Consider the following 21,284-nt stretch of genomic DNA (forward strand, 5'->3'; position numbering starts at 1 on the left):
GCAAAACGAATGTGTAAATACATTTAAGGAAGGAGACAAACACAAGCGTACAGGGTAAATCGTTCATGAGTTGAGCACAAGTTGACGTGGCACTGTTGCCATACACCGTTGTGCCCTGCTCGCACTTTTAAATGTGCTGAAGGCAAACGAATGTTTAAAGACTTCGTCGCTACGTCGGTTTTCGTGTGTTTCTTGTACTGAGTATCGCTATTCGATGAACTTAGGTGTCGAAATATGAGATTGTGTAGCTCACAAACTACAGACACATAATTACAATTTGAGAGAGTTACAACAATGAAAGTGAGGAGGGAACAGCGAAAAAAAGCCACCTTAGTGGCTTGACGAGCTCGCCATTCCCACACATGTGACAGGCAATAAGTAGCAACAATGTGACTTGTTCAGAAGACATTAATAAACATTAATACATTAACAACATTACATTAATAATAGTAGATTAACCTACATTAATTAACTATGTTAATCACAAAGGCACAAATACGCTACTGCACTAATGAAACTAAGGAACAAAAGAAACAGAAACAAAAGCCTCAGAAACAAAAAGGAGATGAAGAAATAAAAGTGAACTCAGCTCCAGTATTCCATATCTCCTATTTCTGAAAAACGCTTTGTTACTTTTGGTCACACTTTGCAACGGCAAGCCGGTTTCGAACCTGGGAGGTACCCGGGCTCGAAATCCTGTGCTGCCTGGGGTTTTTCCTGGGTTTTCCTCAGACGCTTTCAGACATATGTCGGCAGAGTTCCCTTAGAAGTCGGCCCAGGACGCACATTCTCTGGGGCGTCAGTCGTGACGTTGCCCACATCTGTGAGGCCGACAACGGCAGGTCCTTTCACCATCACCACCAAGCCGGTTTTCGTCACCATTACCACCACCAGCGTCACACTTTGCAATAAATACGTTTTAATTTCTGAACATTCGAAACGCTATGTTATGAACCTTATTCAGTTATGCACGCAATTTTGATATACACCGTTCTCACACGTAGAATCCCACAAAGTTAATGCAGGACTCTGTGCGACACGAAGAGCGCGCCTTTCAAAACCGCGCCTTTCAAAACCGCTTTGGCCCTGAGCAATTTCATTCATTAATTAAGCAGTGCGCTACAGCTTCCGTGGCTATTTTCAACTGCCAAATGTATTTAAAATCGTTCCGAGCACCCTTCAGGGTACATATCACACGGACTACTCTAGATTACTCTTCTGGTACTTGTTCTCAAACGAAGGAAAATCCGTTCAGGCAGGAGTCGCAGAATGTATAAATTTTCGCGTTGCTCGAATGGCCTCCGAGCAGAACAACGGGCCGTCTTCCTTCATGAATACTTAACGTGCTTTAGTGTTACCTTCAAACTTCCGCCTTTCACGTCCCTCCATATAATGAAGATTTTCAGCGCTTTAAAAGCTCTCTCGAGACCAAAATTTTCATCTTCCTAGCTTGTTCAAACAATTATATTTTGTCGGGAGTAATTACTTTACCCTGATTACTTGTCAGGTATAATACAATACAAGGGAGTTATGCGCTTGAAACACGATAAATTCGTCGACCGGGTCCTGCCCGAACGCAGAACAAAAACGGCGGTACTAAATCTAATAGTGTGCGCACATCTAATACATTTTCCGAAAACCTGAGCATCCTATGCACATTAATGATGCTCGACGTACTATGCACGTTTGTCTCTTACTTGTGTGTATGATGCTGAAACTCTGCCCAGCTCGTGCGGTCTATTGTGAGCGTCTTGGCCCAGATACTGCAGTGCACTGTCTATACGACAGATGGGCCGCTGTCTTTGGTAGAAAAAGTGGACGAGAAACAACAAGGGATCGATACTAGCCGCATCAATTTGTCAAAGAACGGTCTCCAGTAGAGAAATAGAGATGCTCCATTTATGGGATTGCCTTGACATGATCGGTGGTCTGTTATTAGTGCGATCTTTGATCATTGTTGTTCGTGTACAGATGCACTGTATATTCGGTGCAGGGTATACTGTTTTGTTGTAATGATAAGATCTATCATCATCATAATTAGAACGTGATATGCTGCGCCATACCACAGAACGAGACATTGTAGAATAAATATCGCTGTTCAACTGAACTGCCCTTTCTGAACTACGCTTAACAATTCGCAATGAACGTTTCTGTAGGCGTTCCGTATTGTCGTTTCCGAACATGTATCTTTATGCAGGGTGTTCATTTTTACCTTTTGCATTTTTAAAATAAAAAAAGCAATGGGAGCTACACAGATGATGTTCTTGTAGGTGGGCTATGCGGCCAGCAGACATCCTGCGGGAAAAAGCATGCAACTATAATGGACGACCTAAAATTCATGAATTAACTGTTTTCGGGAAAATGCGAGACAGCAGAATTGGACGTATACTCATGATTTGAATCCACACTATTTTTTTAGAAGTTCTAGAACGAGCACGTACTTGGAGATATAAATCGGCAAATTTTGATATAGAAGTGCCGAAGAAGAAGAAGCCGAAACCGGGAACACGCACTTCTCGAGCACAGAAACGATATGACCTCCGACATACCTGGGTCGGAAAACGGTCTCTCATGCCATCTGATCAGCGCCTACTCCAATCATCTACATTGCTACATGCGACGCGAACGCCCGTCGCTAGAGTGTGCTCGAGAAGTGCGTGGTTTTGGTTTCGACTATTTGCATGGCAACATTTAGCGGTTTATATCTCAAGGTACGTGCTCGTTTCAGGACAGTCAACAAAGAGGGCGGATTTAAATAATATGACTGGCTCCAATTCGGCTCTCTCGAATTTTCCCAAAACGTCTAATTGAATAGCTAATTAATAAAGTTCGAACTTTAAGAAGAATTCGAACGTTAATAATGACACTTTCACTAGTGGTCCGGTAGTTACATATTCTTTCAGACAGGATGCCCGTCTGGCAGTAGAACCCACCTGTGCCATTCCAGGCGAAACCAGCCAAAGGTGTAGCTAGACCCTCTTGCATTTCGCTGAAAAAAAAAAAAAAATGCATTCCCTCATATGGTGTGTATGTAGAATATTTTGTTTTCTCGAGCATTGGGGCGCCTCGAACTTGGCCGAACCATGAAAAAGTGTTGTACGGTCCGCGCGTCCTTCTGACATATACAGACGGCATTTCTGTGCTTTCTTTGTGTGGTGTTAGAGTGAAAGGGTCCATCTAGCTTCCTGAAGAGCATATGGAACGAGATCAAATCCGGTGACGTCGTAAGAGCTCATGAACGGAGCGCGTTTGGGCCAAGTTTAGGATACATTTTTGGCAAGTTAGCACTCTCTCAGGAGCCCGAGATTATTTGTGCTCATAAAGTACTATATGGAGATTCGCTTCACGAAAAAAAAAAGGAATCTCGTCTATGTTCATTGTTACACTAAGCGACTGAGAATATGGACCATTCATAAAGAATGACACTTTTCAGATAGATTTTTGTACACCTGAGGTCGTCTAGGAAGTGAAAGTCGTGCCATTTGTAGAACAGATCATCTCCTATAACATATTGAAAATCTATACGTGTACAATACAAGGCGAGCGGAACGCAACGCTGTAATTTGGTGTCACCTTTGGTTTGCATGTGCGAGACACATCCAAACACACAATCCAGACCTATGAAAGTCCAACAATAATGGTGAATATAGTGAAGTAGAAGTATTCTTTGCCATGAATGCTGACTCTTGTCTCGTTGGATTCGAGAAATCTGCTAGTTTGATTGTGATCGGAGCTACCGATTAAACTCCATCTCGCTCGAGGCAGTGCAGCCTGTGGTTCAAACAGTGCTGCTTGAATACTGTCCTGCGACGGGTTGGCGGATTTCACCACAGACCTTTTTTTTTTTTAAGCCATGGTGGATGCACGAGAATTTGCTGCGCAACGCGCCTTCCAACATTACGCTTTCGTTGAGAACAATGCAGCATCCGAACAGCGAAAAATTCACTGTAGACTTTGGCGCACTACCACACGCGAAATGCGATAGCATTCCTGCTGACAAAGGGCGGTCCCTGCGCTGTGACCGTACATGATTTGCGTGCGGCGCAACGGCAAACCCGACCACAGGTTGCTACGGGCATCGCGTAAAGAAACACGGGTTTCGCCTGCAAACGCGATCACTTCCTGTTAAAGTCACTGTACTCTATGGCGCGCATTTCTGAACATCTGGCCGAGTGTAACGACGGCGCGCCTTGTCGCACGCCGCTTCCGGGTATGTCGGCCGCATGCCGTTTACGTTCGTCACTTTCGACCATCACGTCTCGCATCTCCCGCAGCAATGGCGGCACATCTGCAAACTGTATACTTGCGCGAATGCCTCGTAGCACACCATCTACGCTGTAGCTCCGCGGCGTCCGTGTTGCCAGACGACGTGGATGACATCACCTGAGACGCGCTGTGCGACAGTGAGCGACCAGCGGCATGGACGGGTGCGTAAAAGCGTCTGCTCGTTGGTGGTAACCAAGGTCGAGCTGTAGACTCGGAGGTAGTGGGTTGGGGTACTACCACCGTCTGTCTGAGGTTTTCCTGGGGATTTTCCGGCAGACTTTCCAGACGAATGTCGGCACAGTTCCCTCTGAAGTCGGCCCAGGGCGCACGCCAGCTGCGCTGTCCCCCACTTCTTCCTGTTGTCACCTCTCCATCTGTCCGTGTCTGTACGCCGTGCATAGCCACAGTTGCTTCATGGCGCCCACGCGAAATAAGAAAGAAGCGCACATTAGGGCGTTTTACAACATCGGGAGCGATCTAAGCGCTTTAGTGATCTCTGAGTAAGGCCTTGTCAGTGGACATATATGTTTAGATTTTTAGTGCCCACGAGAATAAAAGTGGTGCATCGACTAGGACGCAAGAGCATAAAATGGTAGGAAAATGTCAGACTGCTAGCCCGTTTAGCGGTACGCACAAAACATACGTACACTGAGAGTATACGATACTGCGTAAACAGCATACTAAGCGAGTGGACATTGCGATTAGACTCAGTACTGACAAGGAAAAAACAACACCTGAATGTCGGGTATGTCAGGCTTTCGCGATATTACCGGACTTGTATTGATTCGCGGGCAACATTATTGATTCATGCGTATGTGTGAAATATAATCCGCGGGCGAATTATGTTTTTGTATGTTCACATATAAAAACATAATTTCGCTGTGCCGAGTGCGTATCCGTTCACGCAATAAGCTCTTCTTTTCTCTTGTCTTAAATTTATCATGACATTTCGTGAAAACACCATCACTCTAAAATACACATATCTGTAAAGCCCTTGGTCTTCATCCTTTACGGGGGTATGATAATACACGGAATGGAATTCAATGGCATAATTCATCTCTTATTGAAGTAACGCAATTGGGCTACGGCACACACGACTGAAGCGTTACATTGTTTGCATATTGCGACACGCATATTTGCAATCATGCCGTGTTATTTGTTTCTTGGAGCTCGTGTATCGATCGATTGCAAGTGTTTCTGGTAGGAAACTGTACAAATTGTTGCGTCGGATGAAGACATCATGTGATGGAAGACGGAGGGCGCGGGGTCATGAGGAGCGTACGCTTTCACGTGAGATGGAACAAAGGTTGGATGCAACAAGTTTGGCGCAGTCGACAGGATGGTCTTCTGACTGAATTTCTCCAACCAAATGCTGCACTACCATGAACCTACATCCGCCACTGACATTCCTACCTACTCGTGATAAACCTTCAACACCGTGGGAGGAATGGTATATGCTCTTCGAGATTTATCTTCAGGCTTGCGTCGGCGACAGCTTCAGCAGCTTACGTGAAGTCTGTATATGCTCAATTGCTTAGGGGTCGAGGGCCAAGAGCAGTACCGTCATTTAATCACTCTACCTGAGGCAACCAACCTTACGTTGGAGCAATCTCCGAGTTCCATCGATGCCACGACGGACCCATACGTCACAGCTGTCATTAAGCTGAATGGTCGCTTCTCTCCATGCATCAACAGGACGGCTGAGTGCTACAAATTCCGCTCACGCGCTCAATATTTCGAAGAAAGCGTGGACGACTTTGTATCAGCCCTCACTGAACTCGCTTCTACTTGCAGCTTCGGGGGTCTTGCAAATGAAATGATTTGTGGCCAGCTCCTCGAGGAGACTTCCAGAAAAGAGATACGGGATCGTCTTCTCTTGGACCCGGACTTGACCTTGTCTTCAGCCTTAGTCATTGCTCGGCAAGCGGAATAAGCAATACATGAATCGGCTTTACTCTCATGTTCTACGAGTCATGATTCGTCCCTGCAAGTGGCTGCAAGAGGCAAGAATGCATCGACCTTTTCAAAGGGGAAGTGTTATCGTTGTGGGTCTGCAGGCCATAGAGCGCACAATCCTTCCTGTCCAGCGAAAAACAAGACGTGCCGTAAGTGCCTCAAAAAGGTCACTTTGAATATGTTTGTAGAGGCGGAAGAGCTGCGCATCCCAAGGCTGTACGCCAGCTCGACGCATCACGTCTTGCCGTGACCTACATGACCTGCCGTGATCTACAGCTTCACCTCCGTACTGTCAGAAGTGCATCACACTACGTTAAAGATGCTGGTCGACACTGGGGTAGGGACTGAACCCGAAACGAATATCGCTCGGTTACGGTTACGGTTCAGTGTCATAACTCTGAAAGCGGTTTCGGTTACGGTTACGGGATTCGCCGTTTTAATATTTGCGGTTATCGGCAGAGTTCGAGGTAACTCGTTACAAGTAACTCGTTACTGTAGCTAAGTTCCTTTTTTTTTGTAATTTGTAACTTAACTCGGTACTTTTGCGCCATGGTAACTTTCAGGGGAACTCGTTCCTTTTTCAGGTAACTTTGCCAAAGTAACTTAAGTGAAGTTCCAAGTTACTTTGAACTCGCTTTTCACTCACGTCCACATATTTTCTTGCTTTCTCTCCAGTTCCTTCATGTAATTTTTTGCCATAAAACGTGATATTCAATCAACGACAGTATTTTATTCAGGAAGTAAGAACCGCTGCCATTGAAATGAAGTTGAACGATATTGTACGCCCACAGGGAGTAAGATGCAAAGCGTTCGAATAGCCCTCTACCAGAGAAACGTCATCATGACATTGACTGAAACCGAAACAAATCGGAAGGAGAGGACTGGGTTCCACGAACGGGCACTTGTTCGCTGCCTCCCATTGAAAGAAAAGTAGGACCGACGGTCGCGTCCCTTTAAGCGACCATATCTTAATCCCCTCAAGACCGTGGCTTTCGGCCGCGACCTTGTTCACCTCTAGCTTCGAGCGTAGTTCAATTCGACAAAATTTTGGCGCTGTCGAACACTATGACATCATTTATTTACAAACAGGGAGAGGCCTATTGTTGGACATAAACGAAAACGATCTAAGCATGTTGCACTCCTCCCTTTCGTTTTTTTTTCTTTTTCTTTTTATTCTGCCAAACCCCCCCCCCCCCCCCCCACCTCTCCAGGCAACTCAAGGTCTAACTCAACTGCTCACGCGCGCTGCACCTGCATAATGCGATTTTGTGTCCGAAGTAACTTGGAAGTAACTCGTTCTTTTTTTAAGTAACTCAGTAACTGCGAGTTACATTTCAGGCTGAAGAACTTCGTTATTAACTTAGTTACATTTTGCACACGGTAACTTAACTTGTAACGAGTTCTTTTTGACGGGTAACTTCTCAATCTATGGTTATCGGTAACCAAACAGTTGAACCTGTACTTTTTCGGTTTTCTCTAGGATGTATCTGCAGGCTGCGTGGATGTCGCAAAATGAGCTACTAAGTGCAAACGCGTAAAAATGAACATATTTATCGGTTGCGCTCCGAAATAGTGGTGCAGCGCTTTCTGTCAGGTCAGGGCAGGACGAAGAGATCTACTTTAATAGAAGCACATACTGCACCACTAATCATAGTTGTAAGGCGATACCGAGACGGACATCAGGTATCCATCCAGTGGATCCCCAGCCACTGCAAAATTCCTGGAAACGAGAAGGCGGACGAGGCTGCAAGAGAAGCCCACTTCCTGACATGCAGGGAAAACATACCACTGACCAAAGACGACATAAAAAGGGCAGCAATGCGAACGGCAGATGTGGAGATGAAGAAGCTCCTGGCCAATCTACAATGGAGACACCCCAGGCTTGTCGCCCTCGATGGTCCATATAAATACACAGGCTGTAGATACATGAGCCGGACCGACGCAGCACTCATTCATCGACTCCGACTTCGTACTGCTTTCACGAGAGCTTATAGGTATAAGCTAAACATGACCGACGACCCTACATGTAGGCAATGCCACACAAGCGAAGGCGACACCCATATACTACTACACTGCACGAAATATGAGGACTAGAGAAAGATCCTCCAAAAGCGTCTCTCGACATTGGACAGCCGGCCACATACCATTGCAAAGATTCTGGGTGCATGGTCTATAGACGATAATTGCCGCAAGGCGGTAGGCTACCTGCTACAATTCCTCAACACCGCAAACCTGCGGGACCTGTGACACGTGCTTCCGCGCATTTTCATTTCCCTGTGTCTGTTTATTTATGTGTGTGAGTGTGTGACTTTTTTTTGTCCGGGTGAACCTTTTCTTTTTTTTTTGAAGAGTAGCAAGCCAAATATTGGCTGACCTCTCTCAACACTTAAAAACAACAACAACAACAATATCGCATCCAAAGTTGTTCGCGTTCACGCTTGAACCGATTCATATGAACCGGTAACTGAAATCACATTTTTCGGTCCAGGTTACGGTTTCGGTTAGTTGCCGGTGGTGAATTGCGGTTACGGTGCGGTTACGCTCCTTGAAAAAATTTGGGTTCCAAGCGGTTTCCGTTCCGGTTTGAGTCCCTGCACTGGGGCTTCAGTATCCCTTATACCGCTTACTCTGTGCAAGCGACATTTCCAGCACCTGCCACTGCAAGATACAAGTGTGGAGTTGACGACTTATTCACAAGAATTGACTCCAGTTCATGGCAAGTTTACTCCGCAAGTGACTTTCGCTCGTCGTTCCGAGGCATGTGCATTTAACGTCGTGCGATCAGGCGCCCTATTCTGGGCCTTGATATTCTGCATGCGCTGGATATCAAGTTGGAAGTGTGTGTGTGGGGGGGGGGGGGGATATATATTTATTGAAAGGAAAGGTCTGCCAGACCAAGGTCGGCATGCTATTCCATTAAAAAAAATCAAAAGAAAACGAAGAATAAATAGAAAGGAAAGGACGAAGAGGAAAAGGTGAGTCTCCGTAAAAAGGAGGAAAAAACGAAAAGAAAGAAGGGAAAAGGAAAAAAAAATAGCAACGAAGAAAGAAGAAAGAAAACGAAGGTGAGACTCCTGGAGCGCGCAGCTCAGAGCTTAGAGGCCAGGCCAGGTGCACTTCAGAAAGTGCAGTAAAGCAGTTGTGACGGCCCACTGTTGGTGCTGAGGCACAGGGCCAACAAGTGCGGCCAGCGTGAGCTGGTTGTGCCCGAAACGTTCGAGGCAGCGGAAAAGGGTATCGCGATGATTGGTGTACTTGGGGCAGGTCAGCAGGAGGTGCGATGTGTCCGCAACCACTTCGCAAGCATCGCAGAGGGCCGAGATCTGCCTCCCCATCATGCGCTGGACCGGTGGCGTGTATGCCAAGTTGAGGCGCAGTCGGTGGAGGAGTGTCTCTTGTGGTCTTTGGAGACGTCGTGGTGGGGAGAACTCCACCGCCGGGTCGATGGAGCGAAGGAAGTCGTTGAAACGGGCGGATTCTCGTATGAATCTCTGCGCCTCTTGGGCGGCCCAGCGGCGGATCTGGATGCGGCAAGCCGAAGGGGTGAGCGGTATGCGCGCCGCGGCGTCGGGTTGTTCGTGTGCGCGCCTGGCCGCAGCATCTGCTCGATCGTTCCCGCCGAGGCCAATGTGGCTGGGTATCCACTGCAGACATATATTGTGCCCGGAAGCAAGGGCGGTGTTGGCTAGGGACATTGCCATTGTGTGTAGGTCGTCCGTTGTTTTGGTGCAGTATGAGTCGAGTGCCTCCAGTGCCGCCTTGCTGTCCGACAGGATCGTCCAGGTTCCTGGGGGCGATGTCGTGATGTGCCGGAGGGCCGCGTGGATTGCGAAGAGCTCGGCTTCGGTGGAGGAGGTGGTATGGGAGAGCCTGAAAGCTTGCTCGATGTTACCTTGAGGAACGTAGATGGCTGCAGTGGCCCCATCAAGTGTTATGGATCCGTCTGTATAGATCGCTTGACGGTGTTGATGATGCGTCGATAGGTATTCGAGGACGAGCTGACGCGCAACGGCTAACGGCGTCTCCCTCTTTCGGCCTAGGCCAGGGACGCTGGTCAATACCTGGGGCTTGGCAAGGGCCCATAAAGGAGGGGCGTAGGATACACCTGAGGAGCGATCCGGGAGGATAGCCTTAAGACGGCGGACGGCTCCGCCAAAGGCCGATGCGGGGCGGGCATCCTCAATGGACAGCAGGTAGTGGCAAGGGTGCTGCGTGACGAAGCGCGCAAAGATGCGGAGCGTCTCTCGGTCCCGTAGAATATGCACGGGCGTCTCTTGCGCCTCCGCAGGTACGGTGTAGGTTTCAGCCGTGCGTGGCAGTCCAAGGCATACCCGGAGGCCGCGCGCTTGGGCATTGAGGAGGTCTCGCTCACCCGTCCTACTGATCCCGTGGAGCGCTGGGAGGTGGTACCGTAGCAGCCCCAGCACAAGTGCGTTATGGACGTGTCGGAGGTCACTGCACGAGGGACCCCACGACGCTCCAGAGATGCGCCGTAGCACGTTCACGAATTTCTTCGTCTTGGTAGAGAGGGCTTTGATGTGCTGGAACCATGACAGCCGTTTGTCTACGATGACCCCGAGATATTTGTAGCGGGGCACGAAATCAAGTGGCGTTCCCGCGACGTAGAGTGGGTAGTTCTTAAATGAGCGGTTGGTGAACGTCATGGCGACTGTTTTGCTTGTGGAGACACGTAGGCCTCTGTCGGCGAGATATATCTCAATGACGTCGAGGGCTTGCTGCAGGCGCCGCTGAATCGCGTCTCTCCGGGTGCCTGAAGTCCAAATGCAGACATCGTCTGCGTAAATGGTGATCTTGACGTTGGCAGGTAGGTGTGCGGGGAGTGAGGCGATGACAAGGTTGAACAGCAATGGACTCAACACACTGCCCTGCGGCACCCCGCGGCTTACCGGGAAGGGAGCTGTGTCGCCGTGGGCAGTGCGCACAAAAAGGGTGCGATCAGATAGGAAGTCCCGGACCCAGGAGACGGCTCGGGCGCCTGCACCAGATTCTTGCAGAGTTGCGACGACGGCGCTGTGGAAGACGCTATCGTATGCTTTCATGACGTCTAAGAAAACTGCTGCTGTGAGCTGCCCTTCAGACCGCGCTTGCTGAACACTAGAGACGATATCGATCACGCTGTCGATGGATGACCTGCCCTGCCGGAATCCAGCCATGACCTCCGGGAAGTACCGCATACTTTCAAGAAACCAGCTTAGCCGTGAGTGAATCATGCGCTCCATCGTCTTCGACAAACAGCTGGTGAGGGCGATCGGCCTGAAGGATTCAATATCATGAGGTGATTTACCGGGTTTTAGGATAGGGACAACCATTGCGGACTTCCAGTCTGGAGGCACCGACCCTGTGCGCCACGAATCATTGTAGATTTGAAGAAGAAGATGGCGTCCGCGCAAGGGGAGATTACGTAGGGCCTGGTCAGGTTGTAGGTGATCTGGTCAGCGCCTGGGGAGGTATGTTGTGATAAATGTATCAAGGCTGATTCCAGCTCAGGAAGCGAAAACATATGATCGAGCGAAGTTTCCGCCGGTGGGACATCGGCCACAGGTATGTCTCGAGCAGACGTTAAACCGTCGGTAGGCAACGATGTTAGTCTGCCGCAGTATTCCTCGGCCAACCTCATCTCTGAGCGACCCGTGGCCAAAGACAATGAACGGAACGGGTTGCGTTGGGTAACCGGCTCGGCTAGCCCTTTTAGCACCGTCCAGACTCGGGATAGCGGTGTGCGCGGAGATAAGGACGAAGCGAAGCTCCTCCAGTGGTCCCTAGCCAGCTTGAAGAGGTGCCTCTGAACCGCTTTCTGTATTCGTTTGGCCTCTTGGTTGTGGGCGGGGAGACGGGAACGGCGGGCGCGTCTTTCAGCCCTTCGGCGTATCGCACGCAACCACTGATCTCTATGTATAAAGGCTGGATCGCGCATGGGAGAGGGGCTCGTGGGGGAGAGGCGTGCCTTCGGGCCGCCATGTTGGTGGGCCCTAAAGTGCTGTGTGTGCCCATAGAAAACAATGGGAGGCAACAGAGATTGTGAGTATTTATTGGGCTGCAAGCATTGGTCGTTGTTTGTCATCACACAATTTTGTAAGCTGCCAGTATACTGATGTATCCTAACAGTGTTTCACAGGTGTCCTGCCGTTCGATTCTTAATTACGTTGTTTTTCATTCCGAAACTAGACCGTCACTGCAGTGCAGCGCTGGGGATTGTACTACAGCACGTTTCCCAGCCAATATTTCAATAAGAAACGACTTGAGGTTAACAACAACCGTGTATATAATATCCCGTACTGCGTTCTGGACAAAAATTGTTCCATAAAGAACGGTCCGGGAAAAGATATACTCGCATGGCAGAAAGAGATCGTTCTGTTGAATCACAGCCGTTGTTTTAGCCGTGTATGCGTTTAGTATGATTTATATCAAGCATCGCCTTAGAAAGAGTATTTTAGTAAACGACAGCGGTGCTTTGCCTCGCAAATATGGACACACCGAAGCAGCCCAAATAATTACTTCACGCAATTAGATCACACTCGTTAGGACAGTTAATCAGGTAGTGATGTAAGCTTAACCAACTAAGTTACTTAGAAAGTGGTAACACCTGCTTGAGACACAGGACTTATCTCTTTTTGAAGTACAGCCCTTCTATGTTTGTTTGCTTCTTCCTTTATTTGTTCTGATTATTTGCAGGCGCGATTGTGCCAAACTGAATGTCCTTCTCCAGCACTCACGTGCTTTTGTTGAATACAACTGCAGCTTGAGAAAAGCTGCTTGGGGACGGGGTCCTGCTATCCAGTGCTGACTTTGTCATGCTTGTTATGTGGGGCATGTTCCAAAAAATGCAGCTCCACGTATGGTCTTCAAATTGCAACAGGACTATTTGGAGCTTGAAACAGTTGTGATTTTGTTATTTTGGCCCTCGTGTACTCAAGTCTGTGAAACGCAAACAAAAAAGTCTAACACGATATGCTTTTGTAATGAAGATCACTGATGATGAGTAAAGAGAATATACGAGTTCAAGTTTATTCAATATTTTATATCATTCATTATATTATTCAACATTTTATGTCAAGTTTATACAACATCAAGTTTATTCAAGTTCAAGATTTATTTCTTGCACTTATGCGTTTCAGGATACAATGAACGTGCAGGGAGGTCGCAAAAGGCTACATTTATTGTTTTGTGACCTTGCTACAATGGCAATATATATTTTGGGAATGACTATGATCAGGTACGCTCTCTAAATTTGTAGCACTCAATTTTAGGTTGGAATGAGCAATGAATAGCAACTTCCCTCCTGATATTTTCTCATATATGCTAAATTTTAAATTTAATGTGATCGAATATGTGATAATATAACAATAATATATAAGAATATAATATGTGATAAATGAATGTGATCAACAGTAGATGTAAACAACATGAGTAGCCAGAGAAGGAGGAGGAGCACATTGCAAAAAATGCAGCTGCACATCTGAAACTCCAATCATTATCATCGTCATCTAAAAGGGAGTGTGGTAGCACTGCCGTGAAACCAGGCACGATTTCTGAAGATCTTCTATGACACTTTCCGCAGTTTGCACACTTTTCTGTAGCGTCAGTCTCTCTCATAGGAGTTACTTTTCAGTAACGGTGACTCCCATCTTACATTTTAATGTGCGAGGGCTCTCTTGCACTACACATGTACGGTTTCCAAACTGCAACATGACGATTTGGAGTTTGAAACTCGAGCCCTGGTGTACCCTGTCTATGAAATGATACCAACTGAATCATGTCTGAAACGTGATGTTTAATGGAAGATGGCTTTCTTGGTTGTGCATTCTGCGTGACAAAGATGTAACACGATATGCTTTTGTAAAGAAGATAAGTGATGTTATGCTCTATGAATGAAGAGAATATACATTTTTCAAGTTCAACATTTATTCTGGCATTATACGCATTTCAAGATACAATGAATGTGCAGGGAAGTGACAAAACAATACATTTATTGTTTTGTGACCTCCCTGCAATGACAATATATATCTCAGGAATGACAATGTACACGTACACTATGCAAATTTGTTGCACCCAATTTTCATACATGCTGAATTTTAAATTTTTGTTTTGCTGCCTCTGTGCTCAGTGTATTACAAATTGCTTAATGCAAACAACACTTTGTTAATTTCAAGCTTTTTGCTCCCATCTAAGATATTCCTATCCTGGAGGAACTGCCACTTCGACACCATAAAATATTCAGTAGGCTTTACTCTGGCAGGCCCTGCCACTGCAAATTTCCTGAATTGAAACCCTTCAAACTGTGTCATAATCTTAAATACGTCAATATTTCTGCAAGTAGTTGACATGCTGGATGACACTCCTCCTGCAGCTAAGGCAACTACAAAGAGTTCCAAGAGGCCGAAGGTAAACCTACAGCTGCATGAGTGTGATCAACAGTAGTGCATTCTCAATAAATAATTTTCTTCTTATAGCGTACATGTGCATGCCTATTAACTGGAACAATTATCACAGTTCCCTGACAAGTTTTAATTTCTGAGAGTGTACTGTAGAGGCTGCTTAGATCAACAACAGTTCATACAAGGTATTATATACTGTGAATGCCTTTAAAAATCCCATGTGACACATATGCCTTTACTTTCTGGAGGTGCTGTGGTAGTCAAAGTTTGTGGGCATTACGCAGGTTCTGCACCCATTTCTTGAGTATGTTGAGGCAGCTGTGAAGTAACCTGCATTGATGATGATTATTCCAATTTTTATGGTGCATCGACAACACAAGAAATAATACATCAGAACATTGGTTTGGGTGCAACCAGTTAAAAATGAATATGTTGTTTAATAAATGCATTGGACAAATGTTAAAACATCAGTTTAAAACATGGTTTACAATCCCTGTATCTTCTAAAAATTAAAAAGATTAAAGACTATTCTAAAAAGAATTACAATCTCTAATTATTATATTGCTGGGTGAAGGAGCCTAAAGTCTAAGGTGTGTTTCTGATGTGAACATGTAAGAAAATACGCAGAACTGAGAGAGGCTAACCACAGTGCGTGCACTGAGGTTGTTCCTTCCTGTAAAGTAGAAACCAGTGGATGAGGAACGTGATACTTACCTGTACACCCAGCCGTATCACACTGCACAGATAATTCACTGGGTAGCCCTCATGACGAAACCTGTATTGAGAGACCACTTTTGCCTTAAAAACTGCTACAAATAGCACGACACGCTACAAATTATTACTATCGTAACAAGCTGACGATACAGCTCAGACACAAAGGCGTTATTCAAGTCGCGCCACACCACCGTTACGTAGGATTCTTTGTCACAAATCAAACCAAGGCACAAAACAATACCAATACATGAAAAAAGGTGACAATCGTGGTCTCATTATGACGTAATACCGAACTTGTGCGTAAAGGTAATTCAAAGAAATGAATGTGGCACTTGCTTCCGCAGAGAACACCGTGTACCATGCTAGCAATGCATGCAAAAAAGCGCTCGAGTGCTCGCACATATATTGATGACAACACTACCTGTGTAGTGTAACATGTTCTTTTAAGCATATTATGCACTCAAACTGTATTTGCCGCCGGGTAAAATGCAAGTGTGCTCGATTGAACGTCGGAAGAGCGATCAAGCAACCTGCATCCAGTGCTCGTTTTGGGCAAAAAAACACTTCATAATGGTCAACTAAATATACAGAATGGACGCCTATTTATTCCTCGATAAAGAGTGACTCACCTGTATAAATTTAGGCCCTGTAACCTTGCCAGTACGGTTGGTACGACCGTAATTGCAAGAAGTTGCCATGATCGCTGCGGCGACTGTTGTGGGTACAGTAAGATGGCGGCCGGTTTCTTCACGCTCGCGCTCCCTATCCGCGATCCAGCCTTTTACAATCGAGATCAGTGCACGCAACTTAGCGTACTCTGTATCGACGGCGGCAAATTTCACGGGAAGTTGGAAGACGCTGGTGGCACTGCGAGTAGCGCTGACCACCGCGCGGCAGAAGTCGTGGTGACTAGCGTCCCTAAGATCAGCGGAACTAGACTCGAAGGCAGCCCTATAGTTGCTCCAGTTAGTCTTTCTGACCGTGCGCCTCAGCTGAGCCCCTGGCGCGCCGCGGACGTTGATTAGCAGTGGAAGGTGATCGCTTCCAAGGGAGTCAGCGTCGACCTGCCAGGTGAAGCGTTGTGCAATCGAGCCAGACACAGCTGTGAGGTCCAAGCATGATGATATCAGCGGGGACTGTACAAATGTCGGGGAGCCATCATTGAGGAGGTGGAGGTCCATCTCCTCGAAGAGCACAGCAAGTCGTTCTCCCCGTGAGTCCGAGCGTGCACTCCCCCAGCTGACGTGGTGGGCGTTAAAGTCCCCGCATAACACAAACGGTTGTGTCAGGCCGTCCAGAATGTTCTTGAGGTTATTCACGTCATATCGGGTCGCTGGGGGCAAGTACAGGGAAATCACAGTGAAGTCGAGCGCACCCAAGTGGTTGGAAGTGGCTCAACAAAGATGCCTCCACGTCTCTGAATCCAGTCCGCGTGCACCAGACATTCTCAGTGAACAATTTCCATCCCTCTTTTCCGATGGATGGGGCCTCCCTACGGGATTCTCTCATAAGGCCACTGTTAAGTCTTCCGTTCTCCCGGTGCAGCAGAAGTTAGGATGGTTGCCGCTAGAGGTTCGGGGCAAGGTGTCTGAAGAACTAAAGAGGCTAGAATCTTCGGACATCATCGAACGAGTGGATGCTTTTGAACGTGTGTCTCCGATTGTCGTTGTCTGGAAGAAGACAGGAGAGCTACGTTTGTTTGTGGAGCTACGCAAGCCAAACGCAGCAATTGCCGTAGACAGTCACCCACTTCCACATCCAGATTTCCTGTTTCATCAACTAGCTGGTGCACTCTTCTACTCGAAGCTTGACCTCTCCTCTGCTTACCATCAACTGCAATTAGTTGAGGAAATCCGACAACTTGCAGCGTTTATTACGCATGATGGCTTATTCCGTTACAAGAGATTCTGCTTTGGATTGGCTTCAGCTGCTTCTGCTTTTCCGAAGACGCTTTCCACTGTGCTAAAGGATTGCAGATGTGCTCTTCACTACTCGGACGACATACTCATATTCGGTAATTCACCGAAAGACCAAGAGAACAATCTCATCCGGGTTCTTCGACGGCTAGAAGACGGTGGATTACGCTTGAACAGGAAGAAATGCATTTTCAGCGCTCAAGAGGTACAGTTTCTTGGCCATACGTTGGTGAATGGCACTTTGAAGCCTTCCGTGTATACTCTTGCAGCCATTATGCGCATAAGCCATTATAATGCATGATGTCAGAACACTTTGTTCATTCCTGGGCCTTGCAAGCTACTACCTCAAATTCGTTCCTTATTTTTCTACCGCCGTGGAACCATTACGACGACTCCTTCGCAAGGAAGTTCCATTTTCCTGGCAGTCTAAGCGGAACGACGCATTCGCAAGAGTGAAGTCACTTATAAAGAACTTTGTTCCATTAGCACTCTTCGACTTTTCACTACCGACAGTGGTTAGCTCCGACGCCTCCAGCTGTTGTCATGGTGCTGTCTAACAACAACAGCATCAAGAAGGCATTCGAGTATTTCGCTTCGCGTCGAGAGCATTGTCTTCTGCAGAAGCTGGCTATTCCACCGGAGAAAAAGAAGCTATCTCCTCTCTATGGCTTGCGAGAAATGGCACACCTACCTCTTTGGACGGCGATTTACATTACGAACTGGCCTTCAAGCACTGGTTACCTTGTTGTCCGCTCAATGATATGGACGTCAGCCAATGAGAATTGCAAGAACGGCTGCACTAAGGGTGACGACAACACAATGGCCGATGCCTTATCCCACCTGCCGCTCGATGGCGCACAGCCCATGTCACCTGCTTCTTCCGACGAAGATGAATTGATCTGTTTTGTACAACCTCTTCAGTTCTCTCCGTTGTCTACCTCCGACTTTCAAGATCGCACGAGTACAGGCCCAGTGTCCTTTCTAGACTATACGGGCGTTCACAGGTGCGACACGTCCCTGGCCATCAGGCATGAAGAAGGACAAGACAGACAGAGGGACAGAAGGACCTTGCACCTTACTTCCCTATCCGCGAGGAACTTTCGTCACTTCAAGGTCTTCTCCTAAGAGGGTACAAAGTGATTCCTCCTACTTCTTTCCGGAAACGTATAATTACAATCGGTCATGAGTCCCATCCGGGCATGGTTCGTGCGAAGCAAAGGCATGGATATATAGAAACAGAGGAATACGTTCGTGCCTGTCATATCTGCAACATGACTGATAAGACTCCCATCACGCATTCCGCCCCTTTACAGCACGTACCATTTCCCATTGGGCCTTGGAAGCAAATTGGAATTGGCGTTGACATTGTAGGGCCATTCAGCAGTTTTCCTTCAGGGTGCCGTTTTGCCATCCCTGCCATAGATTACTTCAGCAAGTGGCCCCAAGTTAAACTGACGTCGAACGTAACCACCGCAACTGTTATTGACTTCCTGAAGCAGTTGTTTGCATGAGAGGGGTATCCAGAAATCATCGTGTCTGATCATGGTCCTCAGTTCCGGTCTCACGAGTTTGGAACATTCCTTCAGTATATAGGAATTAACACCGGCGGTCGTCGATATACCATCCTCAGTGCAACGGCCAAGTAGAACGATTCAACCGGACGCTCAAATGCTTTTTACAAGTCATTTCTTCAGAGCAGGGCGACGTTTCGTGTGACTTACCAGAGTTTATCGGTATCTACAGAAGCACTCCCCATGCCACGACGCAGTTGTCACCAGCGGAACTGTTACACGGACGAAGAATGAAAACGCGCTTGGATATTGTTGGTTTTCCTTGTTTGTATGGGAACGTCATTCATGAAATGTCTAAGTTGCGTAAAAGGATAGAGAAATATCAGGAGAGTAGTAAAAGACAGTATGACCCACGACCCAGAGTTAAGAAGCCGGAGTTCGAGGGAGGCGACTTCGTTAGGGTACGGCTTCCCGGAAATCAACCGAAAGGAGCCACCTAGTTCAGTCCTCCTCGCATTAACCAAAGATTGGGACCGGTGACTTATACAACGGACGATGGACGCACGTGGAATGCTTCGCATTTATCTCGAATTCCATCGTCAGCACTGCATTCGTCCTCACAGCAATCTGTAGTAGGTGTTCATGTTGCATTACCACCTCAGCGCCCTCACCGGAATCGTCGGCCACCTCAGGGATACCCATTGTAAATAGCTTTTCTTCTCCGAAGGGGGGGGGGGGGGTATATATGTTGTGTCGGAAAAAGACATCATGTGAGGAAGGAAGAAGGGCACGGGGACATGAGGAGCGTACACTTTGACGTGAGATGGAATGAAGGTTGGATGCAAGACAAAATGCTTCAAAATTTCTTTGTACCACGAGAATGCTGGCAAAGTTGAAGGGCAGGTTGTGACTGTAGGATTCCGCAGACGTTTTCTTTTTCTTTTTACAACTTGTCGCACCATTTTGCCCACATCTCATGTGTTTGTAATATGCCGAATTTAAAATTCGCAACCTTTCCAACTGCAGACCGCTCGAAGTACCTACGTTACCCCCCGCCCTTCTTCTTTTTATTTTTTCGTCTGTAAAACCTTGTTCCTAGCGTTTGTTCCGCGTGGTATTACGCCAGAGAATAACGTAGGCCGTGCAATTCTAAACTGAACGAAACAGTAGCACGAGCAGCGGGCCTTCTCCGTAGGTCGCGCATGCGAAGGCGTACTTCTCATGTCTTAATCATGGAGCATGAATATCCTCGAATCCAGACTGCGAGCAGTGCCGCCTTAATATTTACAAAGGAGCTACTCAGATTCTGGAGTACGTGCAACACACTTCCGCACAAAGCATAAGAAACTCCACTAGCGCGAGAAACGTTATCTCTTCTCTCCCGATGTGCAAGCGATAGGTGTGTACGCACCGAGGCGAAAAACACGGAAAGCCACTTGGCCTCCGAATGATTCCCTTGTTGATTTTTTTTTATGCGAAGTAGTTTTCAGGAAGCTTGTAGCTGTGGGCTTCTTTCTCGTCGACGAACAAATCGTTGAGGCATATCACAGAAAAGAAGTGAAGCACGTGAAAGACGTCGTGAGGGTTACAAGGAAAGGGTCTCGGTGGTGAGATACGCCGTTCCACGTATTACGTGATGCATCCCTGGATGGAAGTGTGTATGTTGTCACGACTATGGCGGCGCGCTTTTTTCGACATCATCCGTTTCCATCGCCTAGCGGTTTAAAACAGAAGCTTCGTAGTGTGTGAGTAAATAATCGGTGAAGGGAGCGCTTTGAGTGGAATAGCAATAAAAGAGAAATCGTGCATTTTGCTACGACGGCTTTTATCGATTGTTATTGAATACACTTGAGCCACGGCAGACATCGCATATAGGATATGGCAAAATGTTTGAAGAGAGCCAACGGCAGGATTTCATTGATGGACGAGGGACCGAGTGTACGCAGCAAAGAGCAGACTCTCAACATTTGATAAGGCAGAGCTTCAGCGGACGTACGTGAGTGGTTCATGCGTTGACTGTTCGGTTAGTGCTATAGATGCTACACGGCGCACGGAACTCTGCGGTACCAAAGACTTGAATCATTATTTACCCGTCACCTCATCCTTTCATATCACATACTGACTAGGGAGCCCTGGGGCAGTGAGCGACAAATTAGCTGGGAGGTTTCCTGATTCATTGTCGCTTCATTTATTTATTGTTGTTGGACATACGTGGTACATGGTACCACAACTGCCCCACGATGTTGTGTGAGTTACCGGTAAAAATAGAGTACAAGAACAAGTGGTCAGTGTACACAAAGTGAGAGGGAGAGAGAAGAGAAAAATATAAAAAGGCATAATATAACATTTGGAGTGTTTAGCGTTAATACTGTCTTCTTTCATCTGAAGAAGAGCGGTACCGCTCGAAACGTTATTTCTAGCCTTTGTTTGTATTCCCGTTTTCCTGTGTTTTTTTGTTTGTTTTTTTACACCAACAGTGTACCGATCTGGTGCTCTTGCGTTTTCTGTACCAGGCAGCCATTTTC

The 21,284-nt window shown here is 47.0% G+C and overlaps 1 protein-coding gene and 1 long non-coding RNA gene across 5 annotated transcripts in view; one reads left to right on the forward strand and one right to left on the reverse strand.

The window, feature by feature from the left end:
- LOC135385943 (hemicentin-2-like) overlaps positions 1–21,284 on the forward strand; it is a 1,123,122-nt gene that overhangs the window by 553,943 nt on the left and 547,895 nt on the right. The window lies entirely within an intron of this gene.
- LOC135383945 (uncharacterized) lies at positions 14,725–16,082 on the reverse strand. Its single transcript, XR_010420173.1, has 3 exons — positions 15,962–16,082; positions 15,333–15,393; positions 14,725–14,948 (listed from the first exon to the last, which is right to left on the reverse strand). It is a non-coding gene; the product is annotated as an uncharacterized LOC135383945 (long non-coding RNA).

This window comes from Ornithodoros turicata, chromosome 2 (assembly GCF_037126465.1).
Source record: "Ornithodoros turicata isolate Travis chromosome 2, ASM3712646v1, whole genome shotgun sequence".
Taxonomy (NCBI): Eukaryota; Metazoa; Arthropoda; class Arachnida; order Ixodida; family Argasidae; genus Ornithodoros; species Ornithodoros turicata.